This window comes from Rhipicephalus microplus, chromosome 10 (genome assembly GCF_043290135.1).
Source record: "Rhipicephalus microplus isolate Deutch F79 chromosome 10, USDA_Rmic, whole genome shotgun sequence".
Classification (NCBI taxonomy): Eukaryota; Metazoa; Arthropoda; class Arachnida; order Ixodida; family Ixodidae; genus Rhipicephalus; species Rhipicephalus microplus.
In genome coordinates, this window is record NC_134709.1 from 81,761,840 (window position 1) to 81,767,839 (window position 6,000).

Here is a 6,000-nt window from a genome sequence, read left to right on the forward strand (position 1 = left end):
GTCACCTTTTTCAACTTGCGGCATAAGGTCTCACAGATTATGGAAACGGCGGCCCCTGTGTCGATAAGTGCTTGTGCGGTGGTCCCCTCAACACTGAAGTCAATAACGTTTTGCGGCGAGAAAGATGGAGGCCTTAAGCAGTTCGAATTGTATGCAGCTGTTGCCTCCGGAGCTGCAGCGATCAGTTTCCCGCTTCCGTAGCAGGTTGGCGACGCATAGGTGACAGGGAGCGTCGTCGGGGCGATGGTGACCGATGGTTTGCGTAGGGTCGAGGACCGTCAGTGGTGTACCTCGATGGCGTCCTAGACGACGACGCCATTGGCCTGCCCACGGTGTCGACTGGAGGGGGATCTCGGCGACAGTGGCGGGCGACGTGTCCAGCGATACCACAGGCGAAACAGATGGGCCTATTATCCGGCGTCCTCCAAGCGTCTGAGTGACGGCAAAATGGAGCTGAAGATCTCGCGTAGGGATACGGCGCATTAATTGGGGTTGTAGGCACGACATAGGGTGGCGTGGCAGGTTGAGCATATGGCATACGCTGTTGCGTAGGACGAGCAGCGACGGCGGCGTACTTGAGAGGCGTAGTGACTGGTGGTTGCTGACGCACCGGCGGAAGGGCTTCAGCGACTTGGGTCCGAATGACGTGTTGGAGGTCCTGTGCCAAAGCTTGCGTGGGCTCATGTGTCAGTGGCAGCAGTGACAGCTGGCGCGCTACCTCTTCGCGGACGAAGTCCTTGATTGTCGAAAGCAGCGGCTGCTGATCGGTATGATGGGCAGCTAGGTGCACGCTTGCGAGCGTGTCTGGCGTCGTGAGGGCTTGACGAGCATTTGCGCGCTGCCTACGCAATTCATCGAAGCTTTGACAGAGGGAAACGAGGACAGCAATTGTGGGGGGATTTCTCGCGAGCAACATCTGAAAGGCGCCGTCGTCAATGCCTTTCAATATGTGCCTGATTTTTTCTTCCTCAGGCATGGTTGAGTTGATGCGGTTGCATAGATGCAACACATCTTCAATGTAGCCCGTGTAGGTCTCGCCTGGTTGCTGCGCACGGTGACGTAAACGGTGCTCGGCTTGAAGCTTGCGTGCCGCAGGTCGTCCAAAGACGTCCGGAATAGCCGTCTTGAATGCAGACCACGTAGTAATGTCAGCTGCCTGGTTATTAAACCACAGTTGCGCGGTGTCCGCAAGGTAGAATGTGACGTAGCCCAGCTTACTTTGGTCGTCCCATTTGTTACTTGCGCCGACTTTGTCGTACCTCGCCAACCAATCTTCGACGTCCAACTCAGTGGAGCCCGTGAAGATAGGAGAGTCTCGTTGAGGATACACGGCACCGCAATTGACATGGATGGTCGAAGGTCCCACCTGGAGAGGCGTCTCCGTGGCCATGTTGGTGTCACGTAGAGGGGAAGCGTACGGAAGCGAAGTTCCAGGTTTGTACGGGAGTCCACACACCTCCACCAGATGCCACGCAGTTTATTTACGTACAGACCTACTGGAAGGCCGAGGAACGCCAGAAGAGCGAGGAACGCCAACAAGCCGAAAATACCAAACAAACGCAAGCTCGGGTCGCGCGCGTGCACCAACGCTGTGGCTTGCCGTTTCATGCTGCTTCGTCGTCGTTCGCATAGTTCCCTATATTATATATATATATATATAAATATATATAAATATATTGTTATGGCGTTTATTAGCGGGCAGACAGCGAGTATACACAATGGCGACAGTAACGGCCAAGCACGGACTCCCAGCGCGAGCGGCGTTCTTGTTGGGTAGCCCCACTAGAAGGTATACTCAAGAGTTCGACCCATTTCAGAGTTCGGAGGCTTCGCTACAATTACCCCGGGGTCGAAGAGGGAGCCGCCTGGCGACCTAACAGCTTGTTACTATGAGCGGGTCATAATAAGCCTTCAGGCGCTCCACGTTGACGATGTCTCGCCCACGGCGGCGCATGTCCGAAGATTGTTCAACGGGTTCAATCAGATAGTTGACGGGTGAGGTGCGCTCGATGACACGGTAGGGGCCTTCGTATTTGGGACGTAGTTTGGAAGAGAGGCCAGCTGCAGAGGTCGGGATCGAGAGCCATACAAGCGCACCAGGAAGGAACGTGGGCTCAGAAGTAGTGGAGCCATCACGAATACTCTTCTGCCGCACTTGCTCTTGCGTCGTAAAAGTCTTGGCAAGCTCGCGACACTCTTCAGCAAGCCTGGCTGTCTCGGAAATAGGTGTACACTCAGATGGATCCGGCGTGTACGGGAGCATTGTGTCCATGGTGTGCGACGGGTGCCTTCCGTACAGCAAGTAGAAAGGTGAAAAACCAGTCGTGCTCTGAGGGGCGGTGTTGTAGGCGTAGGTGACGAAGGGCAGTATATTATCCCAATTAGTGTGGTTGGCAGCGACGTACATAGAAAGCATGTCGCCGAGGGTGCGGTTAAAGCGTTCGGTGAGGCCATTCGTCTGTGGGTGGTAAGCAGTAGTTTTGCGGTGGACAGAATGGCACTCCGTCAGAATGGCTTCGACGACTTCCGACAAGAAGACACGGCCTCGATCGCTGAGAAGCTCCTGAGGTGGACCGTGGCGCAGTATAAATCGATGCAGTAGGAAGGACGCAACATCACGCGCAGTAGCCGCAGGGATAGCGGCGGTTTCGGCGTATCGCGTTAAATGATCTACGGCGACGATGGCCCAGCGATTACCAGCCCACGTCAGAGGAAGTGGTCCATACAAATCGATACCTATGCGCCCAAACGGACGCTCAGGGCAAGGTAACGGCTGCAGACTGGCTGGCGACATGTGTGCTGATGGTTTGCGGCGTTGGCAAGCGAGGCAGGAGCGAACGAACTGCTGCACATAGCGGTACATCCCGCGCCAGAAGTAGCGTTGTCGAATACGACGGTAGGTTTTGAATACCCCAGAGTGCGCGCATTGCGGATCAGAATGGAAGGATTCACATATCTCTGACCGCAGACTGCGGGGTATAACGAGTAACCACTGCCGGCCATCGGCGTCATAATTGCGTCGGTGTAGAAGGCCGTCACGGATGGCGAAATGGCGAGCTTGACGACGCAAGGCACGCGTGGATGGCGTTGCGGATGGATCAGAGAGCAAGTCGATGAGCGGGCCGATCGAATTATCCTTTCGCTGTTCGGTAGCGATGATGTCAACATCAATGGCAGAAACAGCAGCCGAGTATACTGAGCAGAGCACATCACCTTCAGGCAGAGGGGAGCGCGAGAGGGCGTCGGCGTCAGCATGCTGGCGTCCGTTGCGGTACAGCACGCGGATGTCATAGTCTTGTAAGCGAAGAGCCCAACGGGCGAGACGGCCTGAGGGATCCTTCAATGATGAAAGCCAGCATAGTGCATGATGGTCGGTGACGACATCGAATGGGCGACCATACAAATGAGGTCGAAACTTTGTAAGGGCCCAGACGATCGCCAGACACTCTTTCTCCGTGACGGTGTAGTTTGTCTCGGCTCTCGTGAGCGTACGGCTTGCATATGCTACGACATATTCAGAGAATCCGGGTTTGCGCTGCGCCAGGACAGCGCCAAGGCCTACACCACTGGCGTCTGTGTGCACCTCCGTCGGGGCCGTAGGGTCGTAGTGGCGTAGAATGGGAGGAGACGTCAGCAAATGGCGGAGCTTCGCGAACGCGTCGTCGCACTCAGACGACCACGAATTGAGGGGCCCGTTACTTCCAAGGAGCTTCGTCAGCGGTGATATAATCGTAGCAAAGTTTCGTATGAAGCGTCGGAAGTATGAGCACAGGCCCACGAAACTACGCAGTTCTTTGACGGACGCAGGTTTGGGGAATTCAGCCACGGCCCGAAGCTTGGCTGGGTCAGGAAGAATGCCATCCTTAGACACGACGTACCCTAGGATGGCGAGTTGCCGTGCTGCAAAGCGGCACTTCTTCAGATTAAGTTGCAAGCCGGCATTGCTCACACGTGCGAAAACTTCTTTCAGACGTTGGAGATGCGTGGAGAAATCTGGAGCGAACACAACAACGTCATCGAGGTAACACAAGCACGAGTGCCATTTCAAGTTGCGCAGAACGGTGTCCATCATGCGCTCAAAGGTCGCAGGTGCATTACATAGACCAAACGGCATGACGTTGAATTCGTACAAGCCGTCGGGTGTGATGAACGCAGTCTTCGGTCGAGCGTCATCAGCCATGGGTACTTGCCAGTACCCGGAGCGCAGATCGAGAGAAGAAAAAAATTCGGCTCCGTGAAGGCTGTCAATTGCGTCATCGATGCGCGGCAGTGGGTAAACATCCTTGCGAGTGATCTTATTGAGCCGTCTGTAGTCCACACAGAACCGCACAGAACCATCTTTCTTGGCGACAAGAACAACAGGAGACGCCCATGGACTGTCCGAGGGCCGAATAACGTCGCGTCTGAGCATATCATCAACCTGCTCGTTAATTTCCCGACGTTCAGCAGGCGACACGCGGTAGGGACGTTGCCGTAATGGTGGATGGGCACCAGTGTCGATACGATGTGTAACAGCGGACGTGCGACCGAGAGAACTTCGCCCGACATCGAAAGAAGAATGATATTCTCGCAGCAGGTCCAGAAGCTGGGAAGGCTGCAGGGGGTGCTGAAGCTGAGTCTGCGAGGTCACGTCAACATACGTAGCCGGCATAGCCGCTGTAAAGGATGGAGGTCGTGCGGCAGCTTCGGCGTAAGTCAGTGGGGCGGGCGGTTGAACGACTGGAGGCGGCCTGGTGACCTCCAATATATATATATATATATATATATATATATATATATATATATATATATATATATTGTTATGGCGTTTATTAGCGGGCAGACAGCGAGTATACACAATGGCGACAGTAACGGCCAAGCACGGACTCCCAGCGCGAGCGGCGTTCTTGTTGGGTAGCCCCACTAGAAGGTATACTCAAGAGTTCGACCCATTTCAGAGTTCGGAGGCTTCGCTACAATATATATATATATATATATATATATATATATATATATATATATATATATATATATATATATATATATATATATATATATATATATATATATATATATATATATATATATACTGACATTGATAATTCTTCTGTGTCCTGGTTGCAAAAAAACTAGCAGTTTTATTGTTTCGCTCAGAGCCGCCAGTATACACCACCGTGCACGGTAGATATAAACATCGGAGGTTCTGACTCGGTGCCCATTCTGACAATGGCTGTCAGGACTTTCATTTAGGGTGGTTGGACACCGTGTTAGGCACTCTTAGCTCGCATCATGGTCGTATGAATGGTTCACTTGACAGCATCTGGAAACGCCGCCGTCGGCAGGAAAGAACGGCGATTGGGCGTGCACTGCGCCTGCGCAAAAGTCGTTGCAGCCACTGGCATGCGAAAGAACCGACGTAGGGCTCAGATGTTCCTTTTACCTATCGTGTACATCAATATATTTTCCTGTCATCGTTCCCTGGCAATATCTTTGTAGTACGTTGCCACCAGTGGAAGCCTTTCCCCACCACACCGTACGGCATTTTACAAATATTCCGTAGCAGGTTGGCGACGCATAGGTGACAGGGAGCGTCGTCGGGGCGATGGTGACCGTATGAATCTGAGGCAGGGCACAAGTACGTTGCAGGCGCACTCAATAGGCAGGTGTGATAATAATATTATTACAATTATGATGATTAAATAATATTTATGATATTACCAATAATATTATTATTAATGTTGTTGTTGTTTCTGTTGTTGTTTTGTTGAGTGTTGTATTTGAACAGGCCGAAACCACTATATCATTTAAGGGACACCGTAGTGGAGCGCTCCAGTCATTTCATCGACCTGTGAGTTCCATGGAGGGAGGGGGGGATTGACAGGCTTAGGCAGCCGCTTCAGATCCGTAGGGACAGGCCCTTATGGGGTTGACAGGTTCCTGCATCTGTAGAGCTGCTGCGGTGGCTGCCCAATTATATGTACACAGCTAGCTGGACTAACTGGCACTCCTGAGTGTAAACTA